This window comes from Mustela erminea, chromosome 6, assembly GCF_009829155.1.
Source record: "Mustela erminea isolate mMusErm1 chromosome 6, mMusErm1.Pri, whole genome shotgun sequence".
Classification (NCBI taxonomy): domain Eukaryota; kingdom Metazoa; phylum Chordata; class Mammalia; order Carnivora; family Mustelidae; genus Mustela; species Mustela erminea.
In genome coordinates this window covers 11,892,719-11,904,469 of record NC_045619.1, presented here as the reverse complement: position 1 = coordinate 11,904,469, position 11,751 = coordinate 11,892,719, and positions in this window count along the sequence as shown.

Sequence of the window (11,751 nt, the reverse complement as noted above, 5' to 3'; positions counted from 1 at the left end):
GCTCACTCTCTCTCCTCCTCCTCCTCCTCCCTCCTTTGCATGCAGGGTCTAATCTTTTCCTTTCTGTAGCTCTCACATGGAAGCTATTTTGGGGCAGGTGCCATTGTGGGGAGGTAGGACAACTCAGGCCACAGGGGCGTGGGGGTGTTTTTGCATGTGGCAAGAGCAGGGAGAAGGCTGGCCCACTGTCTGCAGTCTCAAAGGCCAGCAGAAAGGGCACCACCAAGGCCAACGCCAGCAGCCTGAAACTCAACTCTCCCCGTTGTCAACCATCCCAGGAGGAACTGTCATGTTTCCAAGCTCACGCAGCAGCACGCTGGCCGGCCCTGGGGCTGTCATGGCCCTTAGCAGTCTCCTTGTCCACAGCCAGCCCCTCGCCCAGCCAGCAGCGGAGGGGGGAGGGGGCAGGGGGAGCTGAGGTGGTTCCTGCCCATAGCTGGACGAATCCATAGGCTCTTGGAGTCTGACTTTTCCCACTCCACCCAGAAAATTTCTGGCCTCGTGGCCTTCTTGACCTTGCTCAAATATTTCCTTCTGAGAAACTTTGCTTGACCTCCCACCTCCCGCCTTGAGGCACAATTAATGTCTTCTTCCTTCCATTTACTGGTAGGTTCTCCTGTTATGCTCCTTCTTTCATTGTGCCGTATTTCATAGTGTCCATGCTGGTTCTGCCATGACTGTGTAACAGCAGCTGATATGCACTCTGGGCACTTTACATCTGGTACTTGTTCAATCCCCCGACAGCCCTATCTCTATGATAGATACAACATTATCCTCATTTAATCAAGGGGAAGTTTGGGAAACTTGCCATGATCACATAGTTGATGGTAGAGAGCTGGGATTTGAACCCAGAAAGTCAGGTTCTTGAGTCCAGGCTCCCACATACCTTATTTTGATTTTCAGAGGAGCAGGGGCTCTATTTTATTCACTTATGTATCTCTTGGAGTTCACACAAGGCCCTGTGCCAAATTGGAACTGAATAAATGTTTGTTGAATAAAAAGATAGATGGCCGTTGTACAAAAGGCAAGTGAAGATGACTGGCCTTTTTTATACTTAGCCATCATCCATCCATCCATCCATCCATCCATCTTCCCAGCATCCATTTATCCATCCGCCCATCCATCCATATCCATTCCCCGTTTGTCATCTGTCCATCCACCCATTCATCCATCCAACACAGAGTTACACAGTACCTACTGTTGGAAACCGCTACACGCCAAGGACAACAAAACTCAACGAACACATCCTTGTGTTCAAGAAACTCATAGTACCTTAGAGAGATAAAAGGAATAAGCTTACAGTACAGTTAATGGAGTGCTATGATCAAGGTACGCAGCCCCTTCCTTCCATCTACACAGGATTTTACAGCTTACCAAGTGCCTCCTTGGGCAGGATTAGATCTAATTTTCACAATAGCTCTGCAAGGTAATATCATCCCATTTTATAGCTGCAAACAAGGAGGTTCAGAAAGAATAAGCAAGTGTTCTGGGTGTCCTGGGTCTGTATTAGACCCATCAGTTAGGACTAGCCCACATATACAGCTCTTGCTAAAGGCAATGGCCCAGCCCCAGCCCCTCCGTGACCATGTAGGTCTTGTTCTTTCCCCACACTACCCCTGGTCACAAGTGACTGGACCAGGGATGGCACGTAACCCGCGGTAGCCAATGGCAGGGCTCCATCCAACAGCCAGTGTCTACTAGCTACACCAATCAGATGCCCTCGGCAACACATGAGCAAGGGCGTGTGGCAAGAATTGTTGAGTTCGTAGGAAATCTGGCATCGAAGAGAGTCCATTTCATGGCCAGCACAGAGTAAGAACTCGAAACTGAGAGCCCTTTAGTGTAGGGTCCCAGAGTTCACACCTTTCTCTGTCAGTTACCATTTGGGGTCACCATGATGCACCCCTCATGCATCATTTTGGTGAGCTCTATTTCTTTATCAAATCAGCTCGTTCCTAACCAGAGGCGCCCTAACACTGTGCTCCAGGTTTGTGGCAACCCAGGGATGCTGAGCCCATCCACCGTTCCCAGGGGAGAATGTCATAGCAGAATGAGTATCTAAAGATGCCACGGATGGGGAGGGGGCTGGAGGAGGGGGCTATCCTTTGTCTATTCGTTCAACAGCCCGTACTAAGGGCTTACTCCAGGCCAGGCCCAGGAACAAGAGGAAGGCAGTTCTGAGAGGGTCTGTCAAGGGCTCAAACCCTTAGCATGTGCGGTGCCTTGTCCCAGTCACTCACTGGAGGCTGAGCCCTGCAGGGCAGGGTGGGACAGGGGAGGACAGGGCAGCATGGTACCTCACCCAGTGGTGAGGGAACAGGGTCCTGGCAAGGATGTGCTCCCACCACCCAGGGCTGGTTAGCTGCATCTCTGCCATCTCCAGCCTCCGAGCTGTCTGGGGACAGCCTGAACATTTAAAAGCTCATCAAATCATTACCAATGCTAAAGTGTTTAATACTTAGCTGTCACCTCTTGGCAGGCGTCCCCATTAACTGGCACTCATGGAGACCTGTGGCTTTGAAGTCGATGGACCTTTTAAGTTTTACCATTTAAGCTAATAGGAAGGCGCCGACATCTGTTTGCACTTACACATCTCTACAACAGAAGAGGCATTACCTAACAGTTGCCATGGCTACCTGGAGTCGCCAGCTTTGTTTGGGGGCTATAATTATCCCGCAACAGTCTTCAAATGGCTGGGGCAAGGAAGCTGGAGAGGCACGAAAGAGGAAAACCTCCAGCAGCCTTAGACTCACGTGTCGCACATGCACACGCACATTAGTGGGCTGGTTTTGACACCCTGGGGGACAAAACCGCATGCCCCCCAAAGTCAGATATGCCCCAACCTCTTTCTCTTCTCAGGAAATCATGTCACAGGGTCCTTTGAATGCAACCATCTCAGATGGATAAGATCATTCTCAAGCCTTCAAATTTTAGAGTCTTAAGATCCCAGAGTCAAAATTCTGGGGCGCCAAAGTCTTCAACTTTGGCCACTCTGGAAAGGGGGCTCTAGACTCCAGAGTCACAGAAAGGCAGAGGTAGAGAACTGTAGAAGGATAGGGCCATCATGTCTTCAAGCTAACAGAGGACTTTGATGGCATCTTGTCTAAGTTCCCACTACATGCAGGAATTTTCTCTACAGGTCATCTTCCAGCATCTACTTGAATTCTCCTAGGAGCAGCGAGCTCACTACCTAAAGCTTTAAAGTGTCTCCTTTATATGGAACCAAAAACATGCCTTCTTGTCACGCTCACTCCCTTGTCTGTGCTCTGCTGGCTCTTTGGGGATACAGAGGATCAGCAGAGTCTCTCTCACCAGGCAAGCTGTAGGTTCAAAGACTGGTCCTTACTAACTGTACCCAGGACTTGAAATGAGCGCCCTCCCCTGGCAAGGTAAACCAGGAGCCTGCCTGGTGAAAAAAGCCCAGTTTTGCTATTTTCAAGACAGAAATTCTCGCCTCTCCTTGAGCACATAAAAGAACTCTCTAGGAAGGGGCTGCCAGCATCCCCCCTCCTCCACTTCCCCCCAACACACACAGGTTTGAGTCCCCAGGTGACTGTGCCACACGCTGCTCTTCCCCCAAGAACTTGGGAGTTTGCTGGCCCCTGGGCAGCCAACAATTCCCAGCAGCGAATCTGGAGGATTAGACTTTAAGACTCCAGCGACGAAGAGGGTGACTTTGGCCCTTCAGAGCCAAGGGTCCCATCCATCTTGACCACCTCCCTTTCTCCTCCTCCTCCTGGGAGCCGCCCCCTTGGAGGCCAGCCCGAGCAGTGCCTCCCTCCCGCCCAGCTTAGCTTGCTCCTTCCTGGCCATCTGCCCTCCTGGTCCAGCGCCAGGCCGGACTCAGGGCGGACTCGATGGGGTAGCGGGACCCCCGAGCTTGCCCCAGACCCCACTCCTCCCAGCCCCCTGGCAGCCATGGTACTGACCACGTCTCCCTTTCTCCCCAGCTGTCCTCCTGGAGCCTCCAGCCAAGCCGTGGGGCTGGGGGTGGGGAGAGGTGTCTTATAGCAGCCGGAGGCACAGGGAACTAAAAATACAGTTTACATGGCAAGGCTCCTCCTCTCCCTGGAGGCCTGGAGGGGCTTTATTGGAAGAGGGCTGGCAGGGACACAAGGATCCCAACATCCCTGTAACAGGTGTGGCCTGAGGACACCAGCCTTCCTCCTCCTCTCCGCTCCGCAGCAGCCGCAGAAGCCCCACCTTCCACCTGTCCCCGGATGCAGCCTTGCCCCACCCCCCACAGCCCCACCCCTACAGCCCCCTCCCACCGCCCCTCCCCTCCCCGCCCATCTCAAAAAAACATCTCCCCCTCCATGAAGCCTCCCCAACTCCACCCCCTTCCTAGCAGGTGTGCCTTTCTCCACCCCGCCCCCACCAAGGTTCTGCGCAGCCTTCTCTCTCCCGCTCTGGGGCTGAGCTCCCCATTTCTGCCAGGCGAGCTGCTTCAGAAGCAGGCATACATACAAAAGCAACAGGCTGCACTCCAGGGACACTGCTCCTCCCAGCAGCCCTTTCTGATAGACACGTCTATAAAGCCCACTTTCCGCAAGAGGAGACGGAGGCACAGAGAGGTTAAGTAACCACCAGAGTCACACAGCTTGGAGACGCCAGGCACGAAATTCGAACCCAGGCTGTCTGGTTTCAAGAGTTCGTGCTTCACGGCTAGGGACTTGTCTAACTTTTGGATCCTGCTTCTCCCTCTCGCCTTTCTGACAGCACGCCTAGCAGAGAGCTGGGTCAGTAAGCTCTTTGAATGTTTGTTTTATTGAACTGAGTCCATCCCTGGTCTTGGCTTCCCTGGAGGTAAAGGCAAAGGCAACTGCAGTTGGGAAGCGGAGCGCCGGTGGCCCTGCTGCCATCTAGTGGCGGCGAGGAGAAAAGCCTCCACCTCTGGCTCTGCCGCTCCCACTAGGTCCCTGGGTTCACCCATCCACCCTGCCCGTCTCTTTCCAACTCTATATTCATGGCACCGACCAGGTGTTCTCCAAATGATTAAAAGATAAATAGCATGGTCTTTTCTCTCAAGGGACTCGAGGTCGAGTGAAGGAAACCCTTGGGGGGATTTGGAATGCAGCAGAGATTGCAGCATTCCAATTTGGATTTGGAATGCAGCAAAGGGCTTTGGGAGGGTAGGAAGCCTGCTAGGGGTGTGTGTGTGGCGAGGGGCGGGGCGGGGGGGGGGGGTTGGGGGGTGATGGGCTCCGTGGAGAAGACCTGCTGGCAGAGGTGACAAGGGGACTGGATCTTAAAGTATGAGGGAGCATACCCTCTCAGCAGAGGTAGTGAACTGTGTGGGCAAAAGCCCAAGGGATACAGGGGGGGTATCCTGGGGAAAGGAGTGCTGGGGAGGTGACCCTACCTGGGAAGGCCCTCCTGTGCCAGAACCAGGATGGGAGACTTTGAATCGACAGTGCAACTTCACGGACACGTGTGCTCACCGGGGACAAGGCTCTGTGCTGGGTCCCGGGGAAACCAAGGTGAATGTCACAGGGTCCCTGGACTTTAGGGGGTGACAGGAGGGACAGATGTGTAAACAGGTGATAAAGAGCTTTGAAATAAGGGTAGTAACGGGATGGTGCAGCATAGGGACAAACCACAGACAGCGGGCTTTGGCATTTGGCCCTGCCTCCTGTTACTTTTGTGATCCAGGGAGCATTATCGTAACTTTTCAGCGTTTTGGGTTTTTATCTGTAAAAAGGGAACTTTGAAAATAATTAGCTATCCCAAACATTCTTGTGAGAATGAAGAGAGAGTTTATGTGCCCGACTCATTGTGGTCCCTGGTATACAGTAAGTGCTCAGTAATTGCTCACTGTGATACAAGGAACAAAGGAATCATTGGTTACTCCCACCAAAGCACATGTAACAGAGAAGGTGATGCCTGAGTAGGAATTTGGAGGATTATTAGGGGTTTGCTAGTAGCAAGGCGAGGAAAGACTATTCTAAGCATAAGGGTCAAAGCATTCAGGGACATGGCAGTTGGTGGGTTGGGACTGGGTCTGGTTGTGGGGGACAGAAAGCCCAAAATAACATGGCTTCTTCAAGAGAGGATTCATTCCTCTTTTATACGGAAGCCCGGGGGTAGTGGTCCAGGGCTGGAAAGGCACATACCCAGCCGCGGTCTGCTTTAGTGCTCTGCTGTATCACACACATGGCCTCCACCTCCTGACACAATGTGGTTGCCTGAGCTCCAACCATCAAGTCGCCATTCCAACCAGCAGGAAGGCATAGGGGTAAAGACAGTTGTGCCCCCTATCTCTAGGGACACTTTCTGGAAGCTGTAATCAATACTTCTTCCCAGGGATGCCTGGGTGGCTCAGTAGGTTAAACATCTGCCTTCTGCTCAGATCATGATCCTTGGGTCCTGGAATTGAGTCCCATGTCAGACTCCTTACTCAGTGGAGAGCCTGCTTCTCCCTCTGCCTGAGACTCTCTCTGCTTGTGTGCTTGCTCTCCGTCTCTCTCTCTCTCTCTCTAACAAATAAATAAATAAAATCTTCTTAAAAAATAGTTCTTCCCATTACACAGCCACAGCTTTTTGCAAGGGAGGCCTGGAAATGTAGTGTTTGTTTCTATATGGCCATATCCCCAGACAAAAATTAGGGGATTTCTCTTACTCAGGAAGAAAAGGAAAATGAAAGTTGCACGAATACTAGAAATTTCTACCACAGGATGTGTAAAGAGCATGATATATGCAGGCAAGAAGAAGTATTTTAGTGTTTCTGTGGTGGGAAGAGGGAGGGAGGAAGGAAGGAATGGAAAAAAACAAGCAGAAAAATAAACAGTGGCCAACCACGGATGGCCTTTGAAGCCACAGGGGCCAAAGTTTCTCCCCAGCAGAGAGCCACTGGCGGGGTGTGAGCAGGAGAGGGCCAGGGGACTTGTGCTGTCCTAGGAGCATCATTCTAGTTGCAATGTATATCTTGTCATGGAGGGGACAAGTCTGGAGGCAGGAGACACTGTCGCCCAACATTTTATTCTGAAAATGTTCATACCTGCAGCAGAATTGAAAGAATTTTAGAGCAAACACTCTATGCCCACCACCCATGTTCCACCACTGACATTTTACTAAACTAGTTTGATCACATATCCATCCGTCCCCCCCAGGCACCCACAAGTCTTGCTTATTTTTGTGGCATTTCAAAGCAAATTGCAGACATCTGTCTCTTCCCTCCCCGCTGCATCTTTGGGCCTGCCGGTCATTCGTGAGAGTTCAATATTTGTTTGCATTTTGGTTCTTCCGATGGGAAATTTACATCCAAAGAAAGGGACCTGTGCAAAGCGTCTATTTACGGAGTTTGGGAAGTTCCTCCACCTTTATAGCCCACACCCCTATCAGAATAGAGAACGTTATCAGCACCCCCAGAAAGTTCCCACCTGCCCTTTCCTGGCCAGTGCCCACCTCCTCCATCACCCAGAGGCAACCACTGTCCTGATGATTTGTGTTTTCCAGGCACGGATTGGTTTGGGGAAGGAAGCCTGTAAGAAGGGCTCGGAGCTGAGGGATAAGGAGAGGGACAGACTCTGCAGGGGGAGGCCGAGGGAGGGAGCTAAGCGGTTGACCCAGGGCCAGCAGTGGGAGTCAGAGTCTGGCTGTGGGACTGGGCAGAGGGTGGCGCCATTTACCAAGGCCGGTGGGGTACGGGGCTGGGGGTGGGTGCAGAGGAGGAAGTCTCCCTTGGGATGGCAGCCTCTGGCGTGTCTGTGGGACATCTGTCTGGCAGGTGCAGGGATACACGTGTCCCCGAGGCGTGACTGTCCTCTGGCAAGGTGACCATGTTGTGTCCTCCCTGACCCTCCACCCCAGCACCCATGAGGCTCCTGCCACCAAGAAAGACAAAGGAGCCCCTCCTCCACCTGGCTGGAAGGTACCAGCCACAGGGGCATGGAGCGGGCACGGGCATCAGTTAGCAGGTCACAGGGAGGAGCCCTCCCTTCCCAGGGGGAGCCCCTGGGCTGTCTCCCCTTTGCCTCACTCCTTGCAGCCTCTCTCCCCAGCACCCTGCAGCCGTGCCCTTCCCAGCCTTTTCCTCAAACCTCCTCCCTTCCCTCTGAAAACAATCAAAGCCCAGGTCCTAGCTCCCAAAAACTCCTCCAGGGAGGGGCCACGAGCTCGGCTGCCTGGGAGGGGACAGAGGAACCGGAGACAAAGGAAAACACGGACCCACACCCCAGATTGCAGCCGAGCTCTCCAGTTTATCTGAAATCAAACCCAGCTCAGGGCACGAAGAGTGATTCCCTTCTCAAAAGCCCACTTTTCCACGGGAGATATTTCCGTTCTTCTCACTGGTGTGACTTCGATCTTTTTCTCATGAATTCGTTCCCTGACCTTATTCTGCTGAGACACGACGTCCCCTCCACCAACCCTGTCCCCCACCCAGAGTTGTAGCTCGGAACATCTGGAATTTATCTGGAGACTTGGAGGAGCCTCCGTTTACCCCATCAGGCACAGGATCAGAACCTGAGGGAGTTGTCATCGGAGAGGAAGCAGCCGAGATCGCTCCAGAGAGGGCGCCGAGGGAGGAAGAGAAGGTCCCGGGGGGACACACCAAGTTTGAAGCTCTGGGAGAGGAAGAGGCCAGGGTAGGAAACTTCCAAGGGCAGTGGGGCACCCCGGGAACTTCTGAGGAGGGAGGATGGAACAGAAGGAAGCCGCTTGGGGGGTGTGGATGGACGGGACTTAGTACCAGGTGTGGGTGAGAGCACGTTAGTGCCCTAGTTAGAGCACCAGCTGCTGTAACAAACAGCACCCCCAGCCTCCGTAGCTTATTGGCTCTCGCTGTGGCTTCCTGGGTTCAGTTGTCCCTCCCCTCCAGTCCCATGCAAGCTCTGCACAGTGATCCAGGGCCCCATGCTCTGTCCCCAAGCACCCTGAAGGCCTCTGCTCCCTCCGTATCCAGCGGGCCAGCCCCCGAGAGAAAAGGGAATGTGAGAGGTCTGGGGGCCATGCCTGACAGTAACGCTGGTCATTTCCTGCCCTGTTCCGTCAGCCCATCATGGCCACACGGCCGTGCCAGCTTCTAGGGAGGCCGGGAGTGAGACCTTGCCGTGGCCCCCGAGGAAGGGAGACGGGCTTGGTGACACACAGCATGCTGTCAGCCACTGTCCCGGCCTGAGATAGTAAAATGCCTTGTGGTCTAGTGGAAAGATGAGAAAGAGGGGCTGGGCATCAAGCTTTCCTGTAACTGATGTCTCAATCTCCCCAGAGCATGTAGTAGGAGCTCCCGGTCTGTCCTCTGGGGGAGCGCGGTCACCACTGAAAAGGTGGCAGGTGCAGGGGGCCAGGGAAGGGTGGCCCCTTGGTCTGGGATGTCTAGAAGGGCATCCTCCAAAAGGGGGCATTTGAATGGGGACCTGAACAGTCCTTAAGTCCAGGGACTTAAGGAAGCGGGAATGTTCCACAATGTTTGGGAAACCCTGAGAAGACTAGTTGACAGGATCAGAAGTTTGGTGAAGCCGATTGGTCACGGATGAGGCTGGAATGCCGGCTTAGGGCAGATGGGGAATGACCTTGAACTTTAAGAATTTTGGCAGCTCTTGGGCAGGCCCGGAGGAGTGGCTGCGGCTGGCCCTGGCCGGGGCTGGGCCGGACCAGGGTGGGGGAGGGAGCCATCCCCGATGAATCAGCAGGTCAGTTAAAATTAGGTGCGGTGGTCCAGCCTGGAGAGCCAGCTGGCCTGGCTCAGGTGGCAACCACGGCTTCTTTCTCCACGGAATCCTTGGCCTTCCCACTTTGGACTGGGGGCGCTCGGAGCTGGAACAGGGCTCTGGCCTATCCTGTGACCTCTGCCCTGGGCTGTTGGCCAGCATGTCCCGGGGCTCTGACCTTGGCACCAGGAGGCCGCAACCCCCTGGTCAGACTCTGGGACCATCTGGGCCTAGAGTGGTGTCCCCCGTTGCCCTTGCCAGACCCTCCTGGGGGCCGTCCGCCACAGACCAGGTGACAGACACTTGTACTTCACCTACATGGCGATATTCATATGTGTAGACTGGGTAATGGTAGTGAAATTTTTACACCATGTGTCATTTAGCACACCCTCTCCGAAGTCCCATCACCCCCTCTCCTCCCATATGCAGGCACCATACTTTTTTTTTTTTTTTTAAGATTTTACTTATTGATTTGATGGAGAGAAAGCACAGAGCATGTGCACAGACGTGGGAGAGGGAGAAGCTCAGTGGGGAGCCCCATGCAAGGCTCGCTTTCAGGACCCTGGGATCATGACCTGAGCTGAAGGCAAACGCTTAATCAGCTGAGCCCCCCAGCTGCCCGCCCCCGCATCATTCTTGAAAAGGAGCGAATGTGGTGGTGGTTAGGGGCCGGGGTCAGGGTCAGCGGAGGACACAGAATCTGCGGCAATGAACACTTACTGGGAAAGGTTGAGATCCCAGTAACTGGCCCAAACTAAGTTGCCCCTTTTGCCCCCCATCCCAAGGCAACGAGGGGGTGCTCAGAAGCAAACGTATGGGCATCAAGGGTGTGGGTTCTGGAGCCAGATTACTGGGTTTGAACTCTGCTTTGGTATTTGCTAGCTGTGTGACTTCAAGCAAGTTACTTAACCTCTCTGTGCCTCAGTTTCTTGCTCTGCCAACCAAATAACAATCATAAAGGTACCTGCCTCACAGGATGTTGTGAAATGTAAACTCGATAAAATACCTTCAACTGGGCCTGACACAGAATCAGCACTCAATACGCTGTGGTTCTGGGTCTTGGTTATAACATAGAATATAATAAAGAAATTATGTTATAATATAGAATATAATATATATTATATTATAATATAATATATACATTATAATTATAATATAATACAGAATATAATAAAGAAATGATATTCTTAAAGAAATCACCTTTTCCGAACATCTGAATTGAAATGGTTTGAATGTTAAACCTGTTTATAATTAGTGAATTATGTCCCTCTTCCTGATGGACTGTGGGGCCCATGAGAACAGGGACCATATCTATCCTATAGTTCCATCGCCTGGTACAGGCCAAGTTCATGTTGACACATCTGCCCGCTCCCCCTCCCCTGGCACATAAGCAGGCACTGCGGGCTAGCCAGGACCCAGGCAGGGCCCTAAGTCCTGTATGCAGAGGCCCACTTGGTCCTCCTGACCACCCCCCCATGCAGGAAGTTCTTGATAAGTATTTATTGGATAAGGAAATTCCTACCACTCAGGACCAGGTAGATAGTGGATGGGGAAATGCTTCATAAACTGTAATGTGTCTAACTCGTGAGGATGTAAAAACTTAGGACCTCTTCCCCTGAAGGCCTAGGATCTCATTCTACTTATAGCTTAGCTGGAGTGCTTTTGGAGACCATACCCTGTGTTCCAGAACTTTCCATCCAATTGCCCCTCAGTCAAAATGTAGCTAGCTTGAACCCCATTGTCCCCCGTGTGACTTATCTTAATGGTCACTAGATGGGATTCCACCACCCACCCCCAGGGATTTTATTTTAACAAAGGCCAGCACAAGCTTGATATCGAACCCCAAAGAAAGACCTTGTGGAACTGTCAAGTTGATATATAGAATTAACCATCACACCTACTGCACGCAAGGCCTAGTCCTAGGTGTTAGAACTGCAACAGTTAAAAAAAAAAAAAAAGACAAAAATCCTACTTAGTGGAACTTACATGGTAGTGGGGAAGGGGGTGTAAGTAGAAAGGCAATGCACAAAATCAATAATAAAAATAGCATGTTAAATGATGATAAACGTTATAGAGAAAAATAAAGCAATAAAGTAGTAAA